At 42.4% G+C, this 26,882-nt stretch overlaps 1 protein-coding gene across 13 annotated transcripts in view; it reads left to right on the forward strand.

The window, feature by feature from the left end:
- LOC102088507 (acyl-coenzyme A synthetase ACSM4, mitochondrial) overlaps positions 1–26,882 on the forward strand; it is a 164,663-nt gene that overhangs the window by 92,785 nt on the left and 44,996 nt on the right. For 12 of the 13 annotated variants that reach the window (XR_010466344.1, XR_010466345.1, XR_010466346.1 and 9 more), the window contains 3 exons: positions 5,170–8,222; positions 8,358–8,582; positions 9,007–9,116. The gene's annotated coding sequence lies outside the window, so the exon portion shown is untranslated. Of the gene's footprint in view, positions 1–5,169; positions 8,223–8,357; positions 8,583–9,006; positions 9,117–25,719; positions 25,846–25,918; positions 26,043–26,882 lie in introns of all 13 variants that reach the window. The other variant, XM_065031043.1, reaches the window with a different exon arrangement.

Genomic DNA, 26,882 nt, shown 5'->3' on the forward strand with positions numbered 1-26,882 from the left:
AATAAAGAGTATTTCTGTAGGTCGGTAACAGAATTTAATAAATCACAGAATGCTTATATAATTCTTACCGGTAGAAAAAAGTGCCTGAGAGGTAGCGCTGTCCTCGTTAAATGATCTGAGACAAGGAGACATTTAGAGCTATCGGGTCAAAATCTCCAGGAAAGGTGGGGTAAGGTCAGAGTAGCGGCCGTGTCTGCTGTTCCCTGGGAAATCATACTCTTCTATTAGCTCTAGCTTAACTCGAGCAGACATCACAAAGATAAAGCAATTGGAGAGAAATGCTGGAGGACAACTTGATTGAGCAAGGAGTTACGCTAGAAACTTGCTGGAATCACTGAAAAACAAGAGGAGAAAAAGATGAGAGCAGGTGTAATAGGGATCCAGGAGTAGCAAAGACATTATTGAAGGACTATGTCTCCAGGTGCACCCTGGAGGGAAAAAGTAAATAAGGACATATTATCCTAACGGTGTCATGTAATTTAGCAAAAAGGCTCAGAACAGAGTTATCCCATTGCTAAACCACAGTGGTGAACAACGGGAGGTGAGAAACTCCATCAGGAGTGCTGAGTCCTGGGCAACACCACCTCCTGCCCTCTTAAGAACACCTGTACGAGCAAATGCGGCTCTGGAGTTTGTGCTCACGGCTTCCGGGCAGGGGAAAAGCGTTTGGAGGTGGCCACAAAACAAGCTGTAAAGTTCGTCAGGCTGGTGTTTGTCTGCGCTGCCGGGACACGAGCGTCTCCCCCAGGATGGAGCCGTGTGGCCCTGTGTTGGTACAGCAGGGGCTGAGTGTCACCGCGTGAGCGTGACGGGCATGGATGGGGACATTTGGTACTCTCAAAAATAGTATCTCTGGAAAATAACGTCTGTGGAAAAATAATACACTCTGCTGTTCAAATTTTAGAGTGACAGATAATTGATGTTTTTACCTTGTCGTTTAAAATTGAAGTAAAAAGTTTAATCTATTTTTGTCATCTGATGTACAGGACTTTTATGTGTTAAAGGCTCTGTTATTGTAACAATTATATAGCTAGAGAAGTCCTGATCTGTCCCTATTGATTTTAAATTTAACTTACTTTTACACTGTGGGTAAGCTTCTTCAAAAATCAATATTTTTACATTTTGACAAATCTACTGCAAATGCATTGTTTTACCTATCAATCCTTGACTTTTGTACCAGTTAGGTATATTTAAAAAACAAAAAAGAAAGCTAGTCAGCATAAAACCTTCCCTATTTACTTAAAGTTGCTCCCAGTAAGTCTCATTGAACATATGTGGCGTATGGTCTCTGCTAAGTGATCAGGGTTTGAATTTAAGGTCTTCCTCGAAATTATGGCATTGTGGGATATCTTTTACCTCAAACTGGGTAATTTAACAACACTAGGGAAAAATTTCCCAGTCTATTAAAATTTAAATGCTCATTGGAAGTACAGATGACCACTCGCATCCTCATTTTGCAGGCAGAGGAAAAAAAGGCTTGTCAGGGTGGTAGGAAGGCTGTGCAGCAGAGAAGGAATTTTCTCCAAGTGGATGTGCAGCCTGGGCACTGTTTGGTGGAGCACATCTGAGAGTTTAGGACCAAAATTCCTCCCGGTCCCAAAAACGCAATGTTGCCTTTGTAGACCGTCTCTAAAAGTTCTGCTTGGTTGTGTCACGGAAAGCTGTGGGATTTTGCCATTGACTTCAGCAGCCACAAAGACAATTCCAAAATATTTTTGTACCATAGTTTAAAAAATGTTCGGCTTCCATTAAAGCTTCCCTTAAGCAACATTAACTTTTGTGACCAGCACTTAGCAGGTCATCTTGGGTCCCACTGACACTGGCAGGATTAAGCAGGGCCTTAATTTTAATAATGAGAAGCTGTCAGACAAATAATTTCTATTGCTGTTTATTCACAAATGTAAATTCCTTTAACAGTCATTGAGGGCTCTGAAGGACACCTGTTGTTTTTTAATTTCTTCCAGCAAATGCATTTATTATGATTATGTGGCTCTTGGAGTCAGCAGCATGTCCCTGCCTTTTACAGGGAGCTGCGCTGGGATGATGATGGGCACCTCAAACCCAGTTAAATCTGCCCAGGGGGCAAATATTCGAGAGCCCTACACACGTTTCTCCTCAGGACGGGTTCGCTGGCCATTTCAGGGAGAGGTGGAGACCAGGAGCCTCTGCTGCAGCTCTCACTGATTCTGGCTGAAAGATGGCCAGGAGCTCGCAGCATTCCTCAGACACGGGAGCCCGTTGCTGTGTCCCACCTGGGTGAGGACGAGGTTGAGGAAAGCTCCTGCTGCAGCCCCCGAAGGTGCTTTTCACTGGCCCCATTCCCCTTGCAGGGGTTGCGGCCTGGGAGCTGGTACATCCCAGCCAAGCAGGAGATCCTTGCCTTCAAAGCCAGGGAGAGGGTGTCCCCCTGACCCCCCTCACTGAAACAGCCTTCTTCCCGCTAGCAGGGGCTGCTCTCCTAATGAAGTGACAATGTCAGGTGAAGTCTCTCCCGCCTCCCTCCCGTGCCCTGCTGCCAGGCTTCTTGCGGGAGTGCGCAAAGGCAGAAACTGCCTTTCAAACAGAATGAATGCTGATGGCACATAATGCTTATTGTGAAACCCGTGCTGTGTCTGATAGCGTCACTTTTGATAGTTACACTCAGTTGTCCGTTATTCCTCATGCTTAACCAGCAGTAAGAGTGAGTGCTCAAGAACATCATAGAGGGTAACACAAGGTAAGGTGCAGGCTTGTTGTAAGGAGAGAGTGAACCAAGAGCATGAAATGAGCAGTCTGCCTCACTGCAAAGTGAGGCTCTGAAATACATATTGCTATTATTTAATGATAGTATTAATCAGCCAGACAATTTATTGCTTCCTGCTCTTATCCCACCCTGTAGGCCATTATCAGTCTACTGCATAGAGTTAGTTGCTTTGGAAAAGTTTTTCTGTCCAACAGAGAAGACAGGAAAAACAGCCAGAGATTACCCTGCAGCTCCTCAAATGCCTTGTGGTGTCGGTCAGTGCACTGATCTGTCCCCGGGGACACAGGGTCTTGCTCTGTAGCTGTGGAGGACGCCGTCGTGGAGCCCTCGCTCCCGGTACTGCTGGAGACAGTACTGGCTCTGAAGTCACTGGGCTGCCAAAATACATCTATTTTCCTTTCAGTGTTGAGATGCCCTTAATGGAAGTTATAGCGACTTGCTAATAAAGATCCCATTTTTCTGTTGAGATTACAGGCAAATGGCTTGATTTCTTGCTTGAGGAGGATGCCCAGGGTGCCCCCAGTCCTATTTTTCAGTTCTGTAATCCCAGAGGTCTTGCTTTGACAAGTAAGAATGGGGAGAGCTTTCCTTATTTCTAGAGGCCAAGGACACCCCCAGGCAAGAGCTATGCATGAAAATCCTGCTTTTTTGTTCCTTGTTGTCCTTTCTCCTGATCGTTAGCCTCCATGAGCTGGGCATCAACTACCTCTTTGATTTAGGGGATGGGGATCACTTGTCTAATGGTGTAGTATTACCCTTTTGATAGTTACTATTATCAGCTATATATAAAATGATAACAAGACAGTGGTTAGACTGCTGTAGTATGAGTCATTTATATTTTATTGCTTGTATCCAATCGCATTCCTGTTTTGTAGGATTTCCTGGACGCTCTTGAAAGCTGTGAGCAGTCCAACAGTTTCACATCAAGCTGTGAAGTGCTATACTGCTGAGACTATGCGATACATCAGATGAAAAATAAGAAATGCTCAGGGCATGAGCACCTCAGTGCTGAACTATGACACCAGGAGTTAAAATCTGGAGATAGTTAAGAAAGGCATAACCATGCTTTTGGGTTTATTTCCCACTCCAAGGACAGGATGCTATTCATACTGTTGCCCTTTTTGTTTTTAGATGCAAGCCTGAATCAAGCCAGAGATCTTGTTTTGCTGTGACATTAAGCAAGTTTTTTCTTTTTTTAAAACAAAAAGTCTCAGCTAAGTAATTCTGACCATTTAATTGGAAAATACTCTGTACTGTTCTTGCTGACCCCTCTGAACAAGGCAACATTATCACCAACATGCAGAACAGTCCCTGGCAGAAAGCACACATTCAGGGTATCTTTAATAGAGTACAAATAAAGGGGTGGGAGTGAACTTTGGGGTGCTCTTGCAGTCATGGCATCTTTTCCTCTGAAAGTGCATGCCCTCTGCCTGCTTCCACGGAAACACCAAATTGCATTATCAGCTGCTCTTCACGCACAGAACCGGTGCAGAGATTAGAGTACATGACAGCATCAATTGTTTGTTCTGCATTCAGGAATATCATTCTCTGCAGATGTCCCTTATCTCGTGTATATATTGGGTCAGTACATTCAAGTAATGCACAGAAGTAGAATACCTGGGGTGGAATCCAGACTGGGAAGCACTTGGCACAGGCTGAATCACAACAGAGCTATAAAAAGGCCTTTTCAGCAGTGCTGGACAGTAAAGCCAGGAAGAATACAATTAGTGTGATGTAAAATTCACCAGTTTCTGCTCAGTGCTTGGAAACTTACTGGATGCTTTCTTGAGGTTTGCTTGCTAACTCTTTCCTCCGGACGGAAAGCTGCTTTCCTGTCCATTTGGGTCAAAGGGCTGCCAGTACCTGCAGCCAGCTGGGGAGGGATAGTGGTGGTGGCACTTTGCTGGTGCCGCCTGGACGTGTGGCACATGGGGACCCCTCTCCCCCAGCCCTCGCTGACCCCACAGTGCTCCAGCCAGGCCAAGACCTCATCTGCAGCATCCTCAACGCAAACATCGCCATTACTTTAAAAAACGGTGTGGCACTGAAACATATGAATTCCCAGGGAAAAAAAGGTGTTGCTTTTTTGTGAAAATACTGGTAATTGCTTTTAGGTTAATGTCTTTCATGAAAAGGGTTTTAATTCCAGAATGTAGAAAACACATTGAAGGTTGGTAGCATTGCTTTTTGTTATGAATGTTGTAACTGATTGTTAATATTACAGGCTCTTGCTCTTCTGTCCCCAGTGGGGCACAAAGCATCACTTTCGTCATTAATAGGAAACACACAGTCATTTTCTATGCATAGGGGAAGCACTTTGTTCTCAGGGAAAGATGAATTATGTAGTCCAAACAGGTGACACATAGTAGATGTTGTTGCTTTCCATAACCTGAGATGTAACCCAGCTGTGCCCTTTGCTTTTGCAGATGTCAGCCGTACCATCTGCTGCTGAAAAAAACCCAACAAACCAACGAAACCAAAAACAACAAACAAACCGAAACAAAAACATGCATCACTGTGGAAACACTGAGCAGTTCTGTGGTCTTTTCTGCACTCTCCTCAGGCTATACATTTTTAAATAGTATGACCTTTATTGATTCTTACAAAGATGAACTCTGCAAGATGGAAAACCTGAAAAGTATACTGTCGGAGTTTCCTTTTAGGACAAAGAATACAATCACATTACAGAATGTTAAAACTAGAAGAGATGAAATCAGTTAATTTCCTCTGAAAATGTTTGGAAGAGGTTTGGAAAAATGGAATGGATGACAAGAGAAATCTGATCGGAGAGACAGTGGGCTGGGAGGAAGACTTGCTCCATTGAAGTCAGAGGTAGATTGGCATTGCCTTTGGTGGAATGAGGATTTCATTGACTCTCGTGTCTAGTCCACCACGATGTTACAGCCTTGTGCCTGGGGAGAAGTTGTGTTTCAAAATCCCTGTTGCTGCCGTAGGTGTTGGCTGCTGGGCACTGTGGGCAGGTGCTGGCTGGGAAGAGTCATTCCAAATGACTCCATTCCAAAGAAGGAACACAAGTGTCATGGTTTAGCGGATAACCAAATAGTTACAGAATGCTGGAGAGCACAGCGAGTAGTTTTAACTCCACAGTCTTGTGCTGTTCTTGGCTACTGCTAGCACGAAGTGTAGTACCAAAAAAATTGTGTAAGTACTCAAAGGAAACCACCCAAATGTAACTGGACCATATAACTATTCTTCCTTGGTTTCAGATTTTCAATGTCTACATTATTCTGGGACTAATAGCAGCAAAATTTGTTTCTGCTCTTGCATAGCTTTTAGGTGCAAACCCTATTTAAGTAAGTACACAAAAGTCTAGTCTTAACAAACCAGCTTTGCTAATTCGAAGGGGTTGGAAGACAAATGAAAGAAGTACAGTACTGCTTGGTGTCACTGTGAAGCAGCAGGTGTCTTCAAACAGCCCCAGTGTCAGGTGGCACAGACTCCCTGAAGAAAGACAAAAACGGGAAGATCCTGCTAAAAATAGGAAAACAGGGACCTGTGCTATTAGACCGTTAGTGTGGCTGGTCCAAGAGGGGCTGGCTGCTGTGTTTTTCATCAGCATTGCCTGCAGCCTGAGCATTCCTTATGGCTGACAAAGAACCGAGAGAGTTCCCTATGTCTGGTTAGGTGAAGGCTGTTTGCGGAAGTTACGACACTTAAATTTGGGAGGGATATTTCTCAGACTGTTTCTGGGAGATGATTTAATGTAATAGTAAATGAAACCACAGACTCCTCCAGAAAAGAACATTTGATGTGTAACACACACAGCTGCTGATGTAAATGTTTATGAAGAGTTTGTTAAGTATGTAGCATTGCCTGTATGGCAATGCAGAGATTATACTGCTCGTGAAAGATATGTTATGATATAAAAATCAGCAGCAGAAGAATGGATGAGAATGGTGCCAGAACAGGACCACTGCTATGACAAATGTAGTGCCAAGTAAGTAGAAAATCCATTAACTACATATATTCACTGTTAGTGGCATATCTTGAATTTGTCATTTTAAGATGCTATTAAAATTAATGCTGTCCTGAGAGGTACTCTTGGAACTATGTATAAAATTGCCTAATTAGTCTAAAAAAAAAAATCCAATGAGATGCTCGATTTTGGGAGAGAAGCAGTGAGCAGTTAAGTATGCCACCAGGCACTTGTAACATGGACTGTCCTTGGAGAAGAACGCGTTGTCTCTGATTTCTGAGAACTGCCTTGCAGCAGGAACTGAGGTAGGAACTCAAGATCATATCTGCAAATCTTTCGATTTTCAAAGGTATTATTTTGCTTATTAAAAGGGCATTTTACTGAATGGATTCATACCACAAATCAGTGGGTTGATTAGATGAAATAAATTACCCTCTTATTGAAACTCTCTTTCATTTACAGATGCAGACGCTGAAATCGCTGGTCACTAGTTTCCATGTCTGTGATTTAATCTGACAGTGAAACAGGGAATCCCTGATATTCATCTCTGGCAAAACAAATGCAAACATTTTTCAGATCTCTCTCTCTTCTTCCCATCCAGTCCACTGTAGGACACAGGAACATATTTAATGATCTGGCCATGTGCTGTGGGGTCTAAACCTTTGGTCCCACTGGGTGATCAGCTGACAGAGGAGACCATCACCTTTTAGAAGACAGAATATTGTCAGAAATAAAGAAAAAAACACAGGCAAGAGCTGGCACAGAGCATTGTGCATGCACTGGGAGGGAAGTGTTAGAAGTGCCAGAAGACGCAGGCAGAAGGATGCAGGGAGCAAACAGAGCCCTCCCCAGGTCCAAGATGTGGTAACCAGACCTTTCCCAGGGGAGGTTGTTCTCTGGACCGCACTGGTTGGGAGGGACAGAGCTGAGCGTTCCTGCAACCCAGACGGAGCCTCTCGTGCCCCTGCACCTTGAGGCTCTGCTCGTGGGTCTGTCCTCCCACCATCATGGTTCTGAGTGTTCACATTTTCTGGCAGTAAACCCACGGCAAGGCCTATAGGTATAATTTTCTTCAGTACCCAAGTCAGTAAGTAAAATCACAGCTTGGTGTTGATTTTATGTTCTGCTGATAATGAATTTGGGAATCCTCTGGGATTAGGTAAACATGCTGACACAGAGCCATGGGGTAGGCTCCTGTGTTCCTTTCTCGCAGCAGCTAGCCACTATTGACACACGCGTTTTTGTTACAATGATGTATTAAAATTCAATATGTGTGTCTTGTCTTATTTAAAACAAGCCAGGGGGGGTTGATGTGGGGAGGAGGGATGAGATTGGCCTGTTAATCCTTATAAAAGGAAACCTATTCAAATGAGTAATTTTATAAACTACTGAGCAATTGTGTTGAATAAGAAGCGAAGCCTACTGCTATTAGCTTTGGCAATAACAGGCTGCTTTGATTATTACAGCCACTGCGAGCGAATACCTGGCAGCAGAAGCTGCCAGTGAACCACATAGACTTTGGGCAAGAGATCTTTTCAATATGTAAGTCCAGGGAAACATTTCCTTTAATAAAAAACAAAACCAAATTCCTACCACATTCAAAGCAAAGCTATGCTGCAAAAAAAATGTTACCATCCATGCTCTAACTAATTAAATGATCCTTTTTTTTCTGCTCAGAGGTATACATTGCATGGTATGAACTCACCATAGCTCCATCCACCGCCGTGTAATGCTTAAAATATGTACAGCAGAGTTAGAGATACAAAAGAAAGGGAACGTACACCGGGAGACCTGGAGGCGGCTCCTGGAGTGTCAGATCCTGCCTCCAGCAGACACTGTCACAGCCCCTTCCCCTGCGAGCACAGGGACACACAGGACAGGAACCCCACGTGAACAGCTGCAGTAAGTATAGAAACCATTTGAGAATCAACTTTAATAGTTAAAATTTAATTTTGGTACTTCGGTGTTTTTAATATTACCTGATTCTTGCTTGTGGAAGGCAGCACTTGTAACATTTACAAAGCTCCCACAATCCTCAGAATTTGCTTAGATGGTGGTTTTGAAGGCATGTGCTGCTAATCAATGTGTTAATGATTTCTTCCATGCTGTAATCCATCATTTTATCACAGCATACAATTTAGCAATTTGCTTATGCTAATTACTACAACAGCCGGAGCAGTTCTGAGCACAGCTCTGGGCTATGGCTAGAGAAATGTTTGCCGTGTTATTTACATTTCCTTCATTTAGTGTGGGGAATGCCCAGAATCCAAAATACATCAGGAAAAATTTACTTAGATACCAAAGATATGCATTTTGCAATCGGCAGGTTTCTCTCTGTGACCACTGCAAAGGAGCCTTAAGGAAAGCTGCTCTCACCTCCAGAACGCGCTGCCCTCCCAGGCGCCGATGTGGAACGGAGACAGCCAGGAACTGGAGGTAAAAGGGGCTTCTTGCACTGCTGCTTGTACCCCAGTAAATGTGTTCAGGGACCAGGGCTGTTAATCACAAGAGCAAAGCGGTCTGAGAGATGGCAGTTTGGCAGACAGAGCACTAGGCAGCACCACATGTAGGCTTTGTTTTCTATCTGTTGTTGTATGGCCTGTTTAGGCTGCTTTGACCTTTTTGAACGCGGGAAGCATCGCCAGGGTGTCCTGCTTGCCTGCGCATGTTCCTTGCTGAGGGATTTTATTTATTACAGCAGAGGTGGATGGTTTTGTGTGCCTGAGGGAGCTGCCAGGCAGGATACCAGCAGCAAGACACCCCTCTCCCTTCAATTCTGGGGAAAACCAGCACAAATAGAACACAGAATATCCACATTGTCTGGGGAAGTGTCGTCTGCTCTCCCGCATGGACCTCTGCATCTTGGGGAGCACATCAGTCAGTCGCCCAAGAGAGTGAGCACTGGGCGGGTGTTTCGCAGGGCAGGTGTGGCTGGAGGACATTTGAACCGGCTGCCCTGCCCCTGGCCTTGCTGGGAACCTGAAGGCAACATTGAAATTGCAGCCTGTCACAGAACAGTAGTTTTCAACCTCTGTCAAAACTGTCCTCTTAAAAGTAGCACACAAGACTTTCCTGACAAGGCCATTACTGCTGAAAGGACAAAAGGAAAGTAGTTAATCGGCTGTGTTCAGAACTGGGTTATCAAATTAGCTTCAGCCACTTTCAATTACAGAATCTCATGGTTTTGAAATGAGCTCTAAATGAGGGGCTATAATTCTTTGTCGGCAGTGAGCAAAAAGAACATAATCATCATTATTTAACAGAGGCCCACAGTCTAGTAGCTCCAGGATAAGTTCGTCCAAGAGAAGAAAGGATTCGGTTGGCATGAACAAGGCAAAAGATTATCAGCTGGCCAGGCTTCAGTGCATTTCTCCATCCTGCGGCTGTGGAAGTGACCTTGGGAGTCATCCAGGAGGGATTTACTCCCAGAGCCATCTGAACCACTAGCTAATGAAACATAAATACCAGAAAAATTAGAGCAGTAGGGGTTGTCCCAGGCAGGCATCAGTCACAGAATCGCTTTGTTCTGACTTTCACTTTGCCTGAAGACTGTAATTGTTATTATAATGGCAGTGTTAAATTCTACCTGTCTGGTGGCTGTTGGGTGTCACTGCTGCTCTGTACCACAGTATCAAGGGGAGAGAAGAGTTGGGCTCATGCCAATAGGAAGTTCATTTGTAGGATCAAGTCAAGGCAGTGACTGAGACCTCTGAGGCTGTCTTCCGAAGATGGTCCTTTAACAACATGCACAGGCAACATCAATGAAGTTGTCCAGGATTCTTGGTCTCTGAGGGAGCTGCTGATGACATCCAGATTGTTTTTCAGTGCATAGTCCAGAGCAGCTACAGTGATATAAATTGCAAGGACATCATGGTCATGCAGGCATTGGTGGGCCACCAAGATGTCAACAGACATCTTGGCAGGCTTCATTGCACACTTCATGACATCTACATTCTCTGTAACTCAGGCTCAGAAACAAGTTTAAATACATTAAGGAGGCTGAACTATGGTCTCAGTTTTTCTCAGTGCGTTCATCTGGAAACGAGAGACCATGGTTCTTCTCTATATCTCACGATGGCAGCTGCAAGCGTCAGTGTGAGAAGATGAGATGGAGTCACGGAAGCCAGCATAGGCTTGTGTCCATATGGAAGTGAGTAGGCAGTATATGGTGCTATGTAGGTATATACCACAGGAGCTAGTCTGCGCTGATCCCCCACTGCACACTCCTAACACAAAGTAAGTGTGGGGTCGTCTGGCACATCTTGAAAGTAAATTCCAGTCTGGCCTATCTCACAGGAACCTATGTAATTACTTAACTCTAGACTGACACATCTGCATTAGGAGCTTACACTACCCCTGAGGTAGTGGAGGAAGAGGTGTCACCAGATTATCACAAGGAGGGGGTAGGAAAGCAAGTTTTGGGCACTGTCTTACATTTTCAGGAAGATTTTACAGAACAGATGGACAATTCAAAGACCATTTTCCTCCTTCTGTTCACTGGATTTCAAAGGTCAAATTTACTGCCTTCTGGCTGTTGATAAGTTTGGCCCAAATATCTGGGGCAAAATTCTGTCTCTGCTGAAGTCAAGGGAGTTTTGCCATTTATTTCAACAGGTCATTGATTCTTTGATTTTTTTTCTGTGTTTCTGAATCAACATTGCCCTCAGGCTTGAGAATGTATTTAGATTTATACAGTCATGAATACACACACAAATGAAAGTGGCAGAGAAAGAAACCATTTCTTTTCAAGTCCCACAGCTTTTAGTAATTTGTTCAGTCCTTGTTCTGTACATTAATTTTATTTTCAACAAGATTTCTACTCTATGCAAGTTACAAAATGGGTAGCTGGGGAAAACTCATGCCATTTCACACTAGATTTGTTGTTACTGATGCTGTCAGAAATTTAGACATTGACTTCCTTGTTTTACATGACAGTTTTGTGGGTTTATTCTGTTCTCCACCATAAACGGAGTTTCACTGACAATGCCTGATAACTGCTGAAATTGCTGTGAAGTTTTCATTGGGAAACATCGTAATATTATATCTGAAAATGAAATGATTGTAAACAGTGGAAATATGGAGGTCAGTCAGGTGTGTAGCCTAAGACTGTACCACAAAAAGGTGCAAAATATCTCCCTAATGGATGCGGTGCTTGACTAAACGTTACAGAATTTACCCTCAACTTGCTGATCAGAATGACAAAGAACTCTCATTTTTTAAAAAAAATTAAGTTAATAGAAAATTGATGTTCTTATTAGCCCTGGAGTGGAAGGATCTCTTTCCTCATCAAAGAGATGGACATTGAGAAGAATAGCACGTAGTTTGGGTGCGCTGGGGTAGGACCCTGTGACAACCATCAGTTTCATTCAGGTGTTGAATGAACAAACAGGATGTTGGTTCACTCCTGGCTTTGTCTTCAGGGTCACGTGCTGCTCCCATGCCTTGGTTTCACTTCCATTAAATGGACTTTGATTGTTTGCCTTTGTTGTGGATTTCTTCTGTGTTGGCATTTAGGTGTTACACACTTCAGAGGAAAGAGAGAGAGTCTCGGGCCCTAATTTTGTCAGGTCCACTTAGTCGTGCTGTGAATCAAAGTGTTATTAATTATAGACAGTTCTGTATACATCTGTCATGCCCCAAAGTGCTAGTTGGCTCTTAGAAAACCTGTTATCAACACTGTTAGGGCATGGAATATAGTTTCAATTTCAGACTCTGTTTAGAGACTGGAGACCATTAGCAAGCCAAAATGTTCTCTCAAGGGATCCTTGAAATTCTCTGGAGTTTCTCTTTGGCTTTCAGCAGAGAGGAATCCCACTACCTCCCCTCGCCTCCACAACCACGGTACATGCGTGCCCTTGTGCACGGAGTGCAGCACACGTGCACCCACAGTCTGCAAGAGGAATTAGCACTTCAGTGCGCAAAACAAAGGGGCAGCTGGTGTGGCTGTGTTATGTTTACACACCTCATTCACCCAAACCTCTGCTAAATGGTCTAATGAAATAAGGTGCTCTGAAGGAAAGCCCATTTAACAGAATAACAAATCCCATTAAGCTCAGTGGGGCTGGAAATCTACTGCATAATATAATAAATTAACTCTGAATTTGTGGCTTTGAACATAAATTTCCAGGTCTAGACTGATATATTTTTAAGCTTACATGTAACGTAGCTAATCAGCTCAGCACTAGTTTTCCTTCGGATACATTTTGCTCATAGTTTTTCTCCTTTTTCCGTAAGAGCAGCAGCTTTCTTGCTCTGTCCTGCTACAGAAGGAAGAGCTGTCGTTTCTCAAACTGCAGCAGCACTTGTGCATTCGTGTTCAAGAGCAAGGCCACAAGATGGAAGGTACCACCCTGACCCATAAGTAAAAGACTGTCCCTGTCCCGCAGATTTTGCAGTCTAAGGCGCTCTAATACAGTCCACAGATCCAGAGACCAGGGAGAGGAGAAATGCCGTCTCTGAGTGACACAGTCCACTTCAGAAAAGTCATTTTAGGCCAGGAAGCAGGATGGTTATGTATGACTTGGTACAGGGCCCACAATAATAAGCCAGGAGACAGGTTTTACTGATCTGGAGGTAATTCAGCACTATGTGGCTACGCAACATCCAGGCCAGATCTGGCGTGCCCACTGCACTGCGGGAACCTACTTGGGACCTGTCCAATATCTCAGCTTTAGGCTTTGTCAAGCAGCGTAGACATATGTTGTCTCCAGTGCAGCATGCATCGACTCTTGTCTTTAAACAGTCTTGCTGCCATGCTACCTGGAAGATACAGAATAGGCAACACAGTAAGATCCTGGTAGAATTAATTTGAGCAACTTGCCCTTCGGTTGTTGCTTCTGACTGATCACAGCTGCTACATGGATTAAACAGTGAAGTTGCCAAATCAAACTACTTGAATAAAAGCTGAATTTCCACCCTGTGAAGCCAGAATGCATCCTGCAAAGCTCTTGACTGACAAGGCAACTCAGTCAGGTTATATAATTGGCACCCTCACAAGCTTTTCATCTTTGTCTGAGTGGTACTCGAAAGGAGTGAAGTTCTCTCCTACCCTTGAAAATATCAATGAAACTCAAAGAGAGTGCTTACTGCTGAATGTCTTGCTGATCACAAGAAGCCAAGGGCACACTGCCTCACCAACAACAAGAAAAGAGTTTCTGGAAAGTCAATCCCCTTCCTCTATTTTTTTTGTTGTTTGTTTGTTTTTGTTTTGGTTTGGTTTGTTTTTTTTTACATCAGTGATTCTCAGGAGCATTCTCACCAAAATTATGTAGATCCTTTGGCTCCCTAATTCCTATTCTACGTGACGTAAGAGCTCCAGGTTGGGAGGCTGTTTCTTTACAGCTCATATGTGGGAGTAGCTGAAACGCACTTTCTGCCTTGCCCTAAAAAAATTCCTAAAAATGACAGTCACCTTTGCCCATAGCATTCACCGCACCCTGGTGTTTATTGTCTCTGCACTTCTGCCACTTGACAATTTGGCAATTTCCATATTGCCATTCTAAATAGTAAGTATTATCAATGTCCAAACCAATGAAGGTGCATTTTATAGCTTGTTGAAGAGATGGAAGATTCATGGAGACTATTTCTTCTTGTGCGTAATTGATTCACAGACTTCTTTGACCGTGGGTATTAAAATTGGAATCAAACACATCCATATTTCTGAATGTATAAAGCAAAGATGAGCTCTCATGGGTTGTACTTACAGCTTTACAATAAGACACCCCTCAGCTCTTCATAAGTTTCATAGGAGCATTGTTTGATTATTTTTGTTTTTTAAAAGTATAGAAGCTTTGAAATGCGTGGGCTTGCTTTAAGAGTTATTGGCTCTCTGACTTTTGTTTTATAAATAGCACACAGCATTTTTTCTGTTAAGGCAAAGTTCAAATAGAGAAAAGCATCCTGCTTTTTTCTGTGTGCGTTTTTGTGTAGTGGCTTCTCAAAGGACAACTCCTAAAATAAAACTGTTTACAATAACCTCCTCAGATAAAAACATTTCACTTCTAAGATTGAGCATAACATTTTCACATCTTACACTTCAGCTCTGATGTGCCACGCTCTCATATTTTGCCCAGAGGCTTGATTATGGTTCCATTACTAATATAAATGGAGGAGATTTTGTTTCAGTTCAAGCTCTTCAAGTAAACTCTCTTCAAGTCATCAAGGTCTAGGCATTGTAGTCTTTTAGTGTCTAGCTATAACTTTTTCCACTTACCATTTAAAATCTGTTTTCTGTTGTAATTTGAATGTAATGGTATTTTTCCTCTTTTCATCATTGTTCTCCTTGCTCATCTTTCTTGCTTTGCCATACCCTTCTGATGGTGTATATTGCTCGAATTGTCTGCAGTTCAGCTTGAACCCTGGAGACTGCGCAAGTGTGTTTGAAGAAAGATGTAAGAGGATAGCAGTTCCCAAGAGGACAGCACTTTTTGTAATATTGGTTAGATTTATTGCTAGGTACTACAAAGGAGTGTATATATTGAATGAGTCCAGTCCCTTCCCTATCACCTTTGTAATTAATGTAAGCAATTGCTACTGTGGTTCGTCTGTTTGTTCAGTTTTTCAATACTGCAAGTTCATTGTTTCACAAGTTGCCCCAGTGCTCTCCTAAATAAAATGAAGAAACATCTTTTTCCCTGCAGTGGATGCAAATGAAAAAAGTGCTGCTTCTGACAGAAATTTCATAACAGTAGCAAAATTGAAATAGTGTCACATCTTCTTTGCAGCAGACTTAGACTTTCTCCGTGATGGTTCGGTACAATTTTACTGTACCATACATGTAAGAATTAGAGCTCTGATGAGCAATCATCGAGGGCATTCAGCACTCAGTGCTGTTGCAGTATCTTCTTGTTTATCCTTAGAATATAAGCAACAGATTAACTACATTGGTACATGTCTGAGTCTACTGAAGTGAAAATGTCATTTTCCTAATAGAGTTTTGTTTGATGACTGCATTGCTAATGGCCTGTTCACCCTGCTTCCTAGGAACGGCCTAATTAAAGGTTTGACACTGGAAAGTGATTAAAATTTACATGAAGAGGCATTGGAGGAATTTTTTTCTGTTGAGTAGATATATAATAACATGTATTTTGGTAAATGTTAGAGCTCTGATCCAACGGACTTACTGGACAGAAGCATTTAGTTGAAGGGTGTTATTTAGTTCTCACTAATTTCTTTGAGACTCAAGCATGTGTTTTAAGTTAAGCAGATATTACAAATGATATATGCTGATTAGTGAGTGAAACCTGTGTGCCACTATTGGGCAGGATAATGCCCATAACTCTGCATATGTGTTTACTTTTGAATATACCTTTGGCAGTTTAAAGGATGACTCTTCACAAAATTTAATAAGTGAATAACCAATACAGAGTTAGGTTCTGGGTAGCCTTACTTGTAGTGAGAAGTACACACTTTGTACTGAAGTGATAGACTATCAAAAACATACCAGTAACACTATTGGTATCTGGTTTTATTGTTGGCTAGCTGAGAATATCAATATTGCTCATGTCTAATCTGAATTCACCTACATATATATATATATATATTTCAAAGGCACTTGTTTTTGCAACAAGCAGGGAATAGGCCTTTGTACAGACACAATGACATAATTTTTCTTCCCAATGCAACTCTATTGGCCTAAGTGAAGTTACAGCACTCCAAATTAGTCATTGATGTATGGAATAGAAGCTGCAGAACTACTGGAGGGATCTTTCTTCCTGCTGTTATATTGTCAGAGAACTGTTTCATCTACCTCCCCTGCCATGATATACAATGTTTTCAAAAGGATTCAAACCTGCAGGCAACTTCTGCGCTCATCTCTAGTGCTTAAAATGCGACATGTAAATCAACTAAGGGCAATTACAGGCATTGCCAGGAGCAGTGCAGGCACATGACTGAATGCTTGTAGGCAAGAACATACTGTGCATCAAATGTCTGTGGAGTTCACTAGTGCAGGTGCATCTTTCTCGCTTTAAAGCCACGTGTGTACACGTGCAAATTTCTTTATTAGTTTTCTCTGCATAGTGAGGAAAGAAAGCCTCGCTGGTCATCACAAGCTCTCTATCAAGGCTCCTAACGAGCAAAATAAGATAGAAAGTGTCTCATCTTAGTGGGTCATACAATTCTGTGTTAACTGTCCTCATGTCCCTTCTTTTGAAGTGTGCTTGCAACACATGGTTCTATCTGTAACAAGAATTTATATCCTAGTGTGTCAGGCTTAAGTAGGGAAGACCATTGTTGCTGTCTCACAAATACATTCAATTTTCTGGGATGGTGGCGTATTTTGAAGGTTTGAATACTGGATTTCTAGGAATACATAATTTAAATGTCGGAGGAGTCACTAGACAGATGAGGCAAGCTGCCAAGAGGAGGGCAAGGGCTTCTGTTATTGTGGAATCAGCAAGGGAAAATCTGAGTGTGTCATAACTGTTGAGAATCCAAACTTCTGCTGAGTAATTCCCTGTAGAAACATAAAAGCTTTTGTGTGAAGATCTGACCCACTTCAAGCAGTGAAAGCGTTATATTAGAGTTTCACAAAAGGCAAGTAACCAGACCGCTAACAAGAATCATTTGGGAATTGGCTAATTTAGATCTTATTAACCCAGTGGGGAGAAAGATCTCTGGAGAAAACCAGGGGCTTCTCTAGCAATTCTCTGCATTTCCTGGAAACGAAATGGTATGTCTGTCCTGTTCCAGGGCATCTCTGTTCAGTTTTACCCACAATTAACCTAAATATGCTGAACTGAACAGAAGAGAGGGCCCCGCATCAAAGCAGGCACAGCTCCGTACTAACTTGTTCTGTACCTGTGGCCTCAGAGGTCTTGATTTCAGGTGCAGATAACCAGGGCCGTGAGAACGTTGTGAGGGATTCTGAGTGTGGAGTTTTGGTGGGTTTGTGGCAGAAAAGCCACTAAGCCTATTTTTCACTATAGCTATGAAGCTGCCTGTTTCGTGGGGTTCATTATCCTAAATTGCTTCTCTGCATCCATGCTGCAAAGAAATGGCCCTTAGCGGCGTCCTGCCTGCAGCAGGGACCTTGTGCGCCCGTGTATCTGGGCGGAACACAGAACCCCTGCGTTCCTGCTGGGAAGCAGTTGTGCCATACGTGTGTAAGCTACGCAAACAGCCTGCCTGCCTTCTACTCCCCCCCCCTTTATGTACTTTAAAGCAAAAAGCAAATGTGTTGTTCTCCCCCTCCCCGCCCCGTGTTCTTTTTCTGTGGACTGGCTTCAGGTTTTTTGATTCATGCATGCAAAGTACATGAAGGAAAGTAATTCCTGAACCTAGTAAGCTTTTTCCCCAAACCAAAGGAAAAAAAACCTAACGACTTCCCTGTGAGAATAGATGATGATCTCACTGATTGGAGATGCTTTTCTTGATCTGTTTGGGTACAAAGCCATTGCTTCATCAATGACAGAGCTTTTAGGACTGCTACAATACAAATAAGTGATGCCACAGACTTTTTTGTCCCTCCCAGTGCCCAAACAGAGGTCGCAGTATCTCTGCATAGGCAGGGTGCTAGGGTGAAATAACTCAAACCTTAGGAAAAACAACCCAACAAACAAAAATCCCAACCAAACAAAAAAAACCCCAAACAACATCAACAAACAAAACCAAAGAAACAAACAAAAAATCAACTTCATTACATGCAGATGCAACTGAATAGGAATGCTCATTTTTGTTTCAGAGGCTTATTAAATTTTGAAAAAGCGTAGTATACAATAGAAGGAGGATGTGCTGCGCATGTGTAATTATTGGCCTTAAATGCTCTCTCTAGGCATGGCTGATGAAAAGAAAGAAACCTGTACAACATAACTACAGTGAGGTGAAATACATAAAACAGCAAAGCCAGTCCCAAAGACTCTCCCAAAAAGGCTTTGCATGTTTTGGGATAAGTAATGCTTGCAACAATTGAAGACTTGGCATACAAACTTATATTCTACTTGCCTGTATTCAGTAGCCATCTCTGCCTGAAAATAATGGCAGCTTGAAATTCAAGATGAGCTGCTTGGCTGCGATCCCCGTCTTGTGTGTCACAGCGGTTCCCCCCAGCTGCTCCTCGTTGCTGCGTCTGTCCAGCCCTCTGCGACATGCAGGTCTAACGTGTGCTTTGGGTTGAATTTGGGTTTGCTGGCTTAACACAGTCCCTGTGATGCTCACAGTAAATGAGCAGACATTGGACTTAGTGAGCAAAAGCAACTCCTCTGAAATGAATATTGGTAAATGTGTAAACAACTCACAGCCTTTATGCAGCTCTCTGCATATCTCATGCTACGTACATGTGGCACCTGCCACCTCTGGTAATTTCAATCGTGAATATTGGAGGCAACCTTGTTGAGTGTTATTTTATCGGGCAAATGTTTTATGTATTTTACAAACAAAAAATGGTGGTTTTAAGGGTGCTGCTGAGAATCCATCACTGCTGGTCAGGGCCCAGTGTGCTGGACACTGCGCAAGAGCAAACAGCCTTGCTGGAGGAGCTTCCAGTCAAACCAAGGGTGTCAAATGGGTTAGGCAATGAGAAGTGCTATGGTAATAGTGACACTGGGTGCCCCAGCAGCCTGTCTATTAAATGTATTTTGTAGATGTCCCAGGAAAAGAGAGATCTGAAGAAGTGCAAAGCTGATGTTTCCATGTGCCAAGTCTCTTTTTGCACAGTTACAGTTAGGTGGGAATACCTGTGCAGGAGGAGGAAATGCCTCTGCTTCTCACTGACATCATGTTCCCTCTGTCTACCTGTACATATGGGCAGGTAGCTTTTTTGTGTAATATACGTATAAGTGGTAGTAATTAGACTGTGCAAAAGAATCATAAATAACAAAGGAGCAATGAGCTTTAGGCAGCCTAATTAAAAACCTGTTCTCTTTATTACTTCACAAGGTAATCTAACTCAACCTCTGGCTCTAAAGATTTTTAGTGTACTGCAAAGGAAATTAATCACCTGTTAAAGAGTATTTTCATTAACTCTTCGCCTTGGCAAAAGTGTATTGGTTTGAAGTGGATTTTGTAAAAAAATGAATAGATGCAGCTGAGATTGTTTAATCTATTTATTTATTTATTAATTTTAAATTTGGTAGTATATTGTTTATTCGAAAGAAGCACCCTGCACATTGCATCCTGTGTGGGTACCTGCTAGTCTGGAGTGCTTCACGCTGGGTAACTTGCATCCAGGGCAAACTCTTCACATGTAAACTTGCCCTCATGAACCCAGCGCTTCTGATAAGGACTTCTCTCAGTTTTATCTTCTCTTAACTGATGAATTGCTTTTCTATCAGTTTCAGATACTGTTACAGGTTTTAAATAGTTAATTTATGCTTTTGTTTTGATAAAAGCCCTGACTGGGAAACGTGTGGAAAGCAGAGAACAGCAGTGTTCTAGAAATATTCATGCTTTTGAACGTTCCTCTGCTGGATGAAGTAGATCTTCATTAAAAGTTACTGTGTGCCAACACTCATTAAGCAAATGGTACAGATATTGCAATACTTGAGGTCTTTGCTGCAGTGTAGCTGATGACTTGGATGTAGTGCAGTCTGTCTAAGGTAGCTTTTTGGGTCCTGTTTCTGTGGTGAGAAGACATATAAGAAAATCAATCTCTGTTATGACTAAGCTGACTCCTTGTGAAAACAGGCATTACTCTTTTAAAGTCTACAGGATTTTAGTCAAGTCTGCATCAGCCTTAAATAGTCCCAAGGTGTTTTCTATGTGTTGAAAGGGGGTTGCCGTTGTCTTTTTTTTTTTTTCTTAATGTATTTACATTTTGTGAAGTTTCCAGAATAATTTTTACTGGGGGGTGGGGAGAGGAAGGAGAGATTTGGAAGTGAAGGAGAAAAATAATTAGCATTTATGTAGCAATCAGGCATGCCAGGTTCTCTTGAATTGTTAAACCTAATTAGCTTCATTTATTATTCTTGCAGGCTACAAATATTGGTATTAAATGCCAATCTAAAGTGTGGTGTATTTGATCTCTTGGGAACACAAATTTGGTAATATACTGCAATACCACCAAATGTCTGAATAAACCCATGGCTCATTTTATGAATAGTGCATGTATTTTCATACAATGCTGGTATAAATAAGAGCATCTTAAAATGTACTCAGCACTGTGTCATACATCAGTAGTCCAGCGGATATTTCAGTCTGTGTTTCTGGAGTTATTTAGGTCCTCATTTCACAAAAGCTTCTATGTGTGCAGAACATTATTCACTGACTGCAGGTGCCTGTGCAGAACCTTGCCATAGATGGCACTTCTGGCAAGACCTGACTTCTGAAAAGTGATGTTTTTCTTTGGCTTATAGTTAGTGACCTCTCAGGGTGGTGGTTATCTCTTGGTAAAGTATACAGCTATGGCCTCATGTTGAGAAAATACTTCCTCTCATTTTTCTTGTGTAGATGATGATTTGATCCCAGCCCAATGTTAATTATGCTCCTGAAACAGATAAAGGAGAAAATGCCCTTTTAGCTGTGGTGGGCAAGGGATAGCCTGGACAGAGGGATAGCCTGGTCAGAGGGATAGCCTGGTCAGAGGGATAGCCTGGTCAGAGGGATAGCCTGGACAGAGGGATAGCCTGGACAGAGGGATAGCCTGGTCAGAGGGATAGCCTGGACAGAGGGACAGCCTGGACAGAGGGATAGCCTGATCGGAGGGATAGCCTGTACAGAGGCGTAGCCTGGACAGAGAGCAGAGGACTGGCACAGAGCTTGCCAGTTAGTGGAATGAAGAATTTTCACCTGTAAGAAGCTGGTCGTGACAAATGGGGAGATTTTGGGTAGCAGTGGAGATCAAAACCTGCTTCCAGGGCCCCCAGTCATTGCCACGCTGTGGGCTGCCAGCTGCACATTCCTTGTGCGCAGGTGAGCACAGGCACCAGGTCTGACCGACCATCATCAGCTTCTTGGTTGGCAACTCCGATGTAAGTGCAAGAGCATCCTTCCTGCTCCGGAGCGCTGGTAACCCTCTGAAATGAAACCTTTCGTTTGGGCAGGATAGAAGAGGGTGTGGAAATAATTTGTTGTACAGCAGGAGTAGATTGGTTGCATAGGAAGGTTTTTTTTTGCGTATTTGCTTTTCCAGAGAAGACTTTTCAGAATTCTAGGTTACTTTTTGCAAACACTGACTTCCTCGCTAGCTATTTCCAGAAGGCCATAAAACACCTCCAAAGTCGGAGGAACAGCTAAGTAAAGAAGTGCAGACTGGAAGTGGAGAACTGTACTGAAGTAGGCCCAATTTAGTCACTTAAAAATTCACTGAAGCCTGCAGTTATTTAATTTTGCAAAGAACAGGGTCTCCCAGTCCAGCTGACATTTCAGTACTTTATCTTCATTTTGTGGCTCAGGTGAGATTTTTCTAACCTTCACAAAAAAGTTACTTGATTCAGCTTCTTGCTTCTGACCCAATCCAGATGACAGTAGTATACCTTTGTAGAGCTCTTGGATCCATTTTACATATTAATTGGTAGTCATTGTTGATTAACTAAGGAAGGGTAATAAAAATTACTCTAAATTGTGACCCTGTCCCTGGCCGTGTCAACTTATCATCGTATTTGCTGCTAACTTCTCTTTTTGGCAAGATGGCATGCACTGTTTCTTTGTTGTTTTCTAATTAGAAATTAATCTGTTACAAAATAGTTAATTAGTCTTGCCTATTATTAAAGGCAGTGAAGAAGCAAGAATGCAATTCTCATACCAAAGAGTTAGTGCTAGCTAGAAGAGAATTGTAGATGGAAAAGGACATGGCTTTTTGCAAGAAATTTGATAGCAAATCAAATTGGGAAGGGGAATAGATGGGAGGGGAAAGGAAATAATGGACTGAATGATGGGGTTTTGCCACTTTCTGGTTCTTCAGCGCAATTCATACCTGCAGCCCCACTTACAGTGATGATTTACAGTTGTATCAGCTGGCTTATAAATTCTCCTCCCATTCCAGGGGCTTCACTATTCCCATAGGATTGCACTGCATTAGTGCTGTAGTACTGTTGCAGTTTGCTATTAGCTACCCTCCTGTGCTGTTTCAGTCATGTGATAGATTTTGGTTTGGACCTTAACTGCTCATAGTTTTGATTATCAATTAGTGATGGTGTATATTGCCCGATTGCCTGAAAACAGCTGCATTTAATAGCAGTACTTTTATCTATTTGTGGTATGGGATACTGTGAAATATCCTGAGTCCTTTATCAAAACTGGGCATGAGGCGGGTTACAGGTAACAGGCAGCTCCCGCTTTCTCTGAAGCGGTGCCAGCATCCTTAGTGCTAGTGCCACAGTCATGTTAAGACTCATGTGAAAAGCTGCTTACAGCAGTTAACTCTGAACACCTTTAGTGTTATCTTTATGTTAAAGTTAGATCACAGATTCCCAGGCCTGAATGGTTCTGAGTGCCTGTAATACAAATTGATTTAATTTAGGGTTTGATTTTTATTTATTTCACAGTGGAAACTGGATCTGTGTGCTCAGCAGATGCTCAGCTTCTGTCACGAACTGAACTCTCATTAATTCATATTCCCTTTTTTGTCTGTATCCTCTGAATGTTTTTCCAGTGTGGATGAAGCTCTTGAATTTAAAAACACTTGTAAGATAGAAACATCTGAAAATGTGCTTTTAAAAATTCAGTTACTGTGTGAATCAGCACTAATATCTGAAAATAAAATTAGACTTTTTTCTAGAAAAATGGGTCTGGGATCATTTGCCAGATTTATGGTCCTTCACAAATCCAGACAGAAGGTCAGACATTGGTAGATGGCTGTAACACTACCTAAATGTAGTAAGGACTTAGAGGTGCAGTAAACACACACAAACTGTTTACAGAAAACATGGTAATCTTCTCATTTGACCCTACATTAAAAAATGGTTCAGTTGCTTCAAACCAACAGGCAAACTTATTGAAGAAAATTAATAAAGGAAAACATCCTGGAATATCTCACTGTATCTATCATCCAGCATAGCTGTGCCTTAGCTGTTACTCTTCTGAGATCAGCTCAGTATAAATGACTGTAAAGGGTTTTGATCGAGGGCGCAGGTCCCCTTACTGAATTTGAAGTCCAAGCAGAACAGGCTGTCCCAGCCCCAGAGCGCTGCGCTCAAAGTGCCCCGTGCCACCTTAGTGGTCTCTGGCTCTTGTTTTCTTAACAGAGACCATTCAAAAGAGTGAGGTTCTGGTTTGGATTGATCCGTGTGGCCTGGCTAGGTGGAATACAGACTTCTTAAAATATTTAGCCATGGAAAATGTAACACTTGGCACCTCTTCCTAACTAAGGGGCACATGGAGTAGAACTGAAATGTAGAGGGAGAAGGGACTTGTGCTATACTTGTGAATAAAAGCACAAGTGTGGTGGGAATGAATGGAACTTGTGAAAGCAGACCCTCTTAAAAATAGTATTCTAAGGGTCAGAAAAAATAAATCCAAGGGCTGCTGTTGATTTGCTGTCCTTTACTGGGGAAAACCAACAAAATTAGGAGAGGCTGTAGGGAAAACTGGCTGGCAAAGAGGGTGACAAATCTGCTCACTGTGGTCTATTGATGTTGTTTCTGTCTTATTAAAGGTAATGAGCTTCTATAAGAAATGAGCAACTGCTAGAGAAGATTTTTTGGCAGGGGATAGAGAGGAGAGGCCCCAGCCTGCCCTCCTGCTGCAGAGCAGGCGGAAATACCGAACGCTACCTGCATACACAATTCAGAAGTCAACACATGCCTCATCTTTTTATTGAGGTGCTAAACAGATCTTTCTTATTTGACAAAGCACATTAATACACTGCTTCATTTCAGATGATGCAAATGGAAAAATAAATGGTGAATTCAGTCAACTGACATGCTGGTGTGAGAGAGCAGAATGGCTGTATTATTCTGCAGTGCTGTGCAGTGATTTTCTGTGTTCCTGTAAAACAGGTCCCCTATATAGTCCACCATTAGTAATTTATTTATCTTCTTTCCTCATTTTAAAAGCAGACTGAAATAGCAAGGAAAGTGTGTACTCTGAGCCATGTAAAATAAGTCAGGCAAGAGCTTTCAAAGCCACTGTATTGCTGGTTGTATTCTGAAGGGATGCTGCTGCTGGCTGTGGAGCTGTGCTTTTTTACAGGACCTAGCAGTGAACAAATGAAGGCAGCTTTCTGTGACTGGCAGCAGTGAGGCCTCTAGGGATGAGTCTGACAGGTAGCTACCTGCAGCTGGTACTGGTTAGGATGGGGGGGAAATGCCATCGGGAAAATGGCAACAAAGAGAGAGGAAAATTCCCACCTAACTTCACTCTGTATTTCAGTCTTTGCTAAATATATTAGGTACCAGACCTGCCCTTGTGGAGAGGTTATACTTTGCAAACAATGAGAAGATTAGTTCCTTTGACTTACAAATCCAAAATCAAAAATAACCTGTGAACAATATTTGCAGTAGTGATAACTATTAAATTAGATGTGGGAACATTACAACATCTGAGCTTTATGTGGACCTTCAAACTGACCTGTTAGCTTAGAAAGCTTACTTAAATCACACTTTTTGTACTGGAATAATGAAAGCAGTAAATGTTCAGTATTTCGTAGGAAGTCTACCTGTTTACTTACAGAGAAGGTGATTTGCTCTTACTCTTTCAAAAAGACCCTCTTACAATATTTCAGTAAACTTAGTTTATTCACAACAAGCTGAGGACTTAACCTGTTTCTGATACAGAATTAAAAGCCTGAGCTCACCCAGCAAAGAAAAGTTTGATCAGTCAATCGGAGAGAAGCTCTTAAAGTTCATATTTCAATACAGTATAAGCAGGGTTGGGGACAGAGAAGCCCACCTAGTCCAATGGTGGCTGATGACCTGCAGGATGACATTTAGTATCCAGCTGTTATCAAGATGGTTTGCATTAAAAGCTGAAAGAGAAATTTAGGTGTTAATTAAAAACAAAACAAAAAACCACAAAACCACCACTATTTAAGTTGGCCCAAATTTCCTTGAAATCAGCAGAAGTGTAGCCTTTAAACTAAAGGCTTAGGCTAAATTCATAAAGCTACGAATAAGACAAAAATAATACCCTCCCCCTTTGCACCTCCCCTTTTAATTTCTCCCAGTGTCATTTGGAAGGATGCTGCATGTGGCAAATGTGTCTGGAAGAGAGGATGTGTTTTATGTGTCCAGAAAGCATAGAAGTGCTGGTGTGTGAGGAAGATGGTGCCACAGAGCTTGCGGTGCTGGAGGTGAGGTGAGAACGTCCCTCCACCCTGGCAGGACCATGTGATGGTTTATTCACTGACCAAGTCTCCTCTGCAGTGACTGGTGGCTCGTGTGTTGTTTCCCGGAGCTGTCCTGGGTGTGATACAAACCTTGCTGCAGACTTGGCAGCCTGAAGAAACAGCTGTCACCTGCAAGAATCCGTCAGTCCTAAATACTAGAGGTATCTTTTGAAATTGCTTCCGTAATTGCCCTGTTGTTGCACTGAACAGATGTGCAGATTAGAAGTACTGAAAAGTCTCTTAAATAAGGTTAATAAATGCACAACCAAAGAGATGGGTTTTAAACCACTGGGACAATCTTTAAAAACATGACAAAATTATTTTTGAGCCTAATTCTTCACGGGTGCAGAGAATGGAGCTGACCCAGTTTTCGCTCATACAAAACAAGAAGTTAGTGTTTTAATGTAGCTTTGCTCTGAACCTTTCCGTAGCACCTTTCCGTGTGTGCCTTTGAAGGGAGGGATGTGGTGGAGCCATGCTGGGGGACCAGCGTTACACTGGCGGTCCAGGCTCTGCGCGTTCAAGCAGGATCAGGTCTGTGTGCTTTCATGGCAGAGTTGCTTATTTGGGACAGAATTTCCATTGCTCTGAAGAGAGATCTCTTACTTTTGAAATAGAGAAGGGGGTGGTTAGTGAAGCACTTCTAGAAGTGAATAAGATTGGTTATTAGGACAATGTTCTGCTTCCACCTTGCGTGGAAATACAGTCGGAGGTAGTGGCTATGGGAATGAGTCGGTTACGTTGCATCAGATCATCCAGCTGCTCAGAGAGACAGAAAAAGTGGAAAGGTTTTATATATGGAGTTTCAGTATATACTTGCAGAATTGCACATTTTATAGTGTTCTCCTTCCTCTAAAGATATTGATCTTCTACACGGGAAAAGTGTCACAAAATCTGATATAAGGCTTTTAAAGTGTCATGGTGTAATATCTTTGGGTATAATATTGTCCTTTTCTTTGGAACACCCTTTGCTATCCAAAATAGACAAGTTAGCATCTTGA

The sequence above is a fragment of the Columba livia genome, chromosome 15 (genome assembly GCF_036013475.1).
Source record: "Columba livia isolate bColLiv1 breed racing homer chromosome 15, bColLiv1.pat.W.v2, whole genome shotgun sequence".
In the NCBI taxonomy this organism is placed as follows: domain Eukaryota; kingdom Metazoa; phylum Chordata; class Aves; order Columbiformes; family Columbidae; genus Columba; species Columba livia.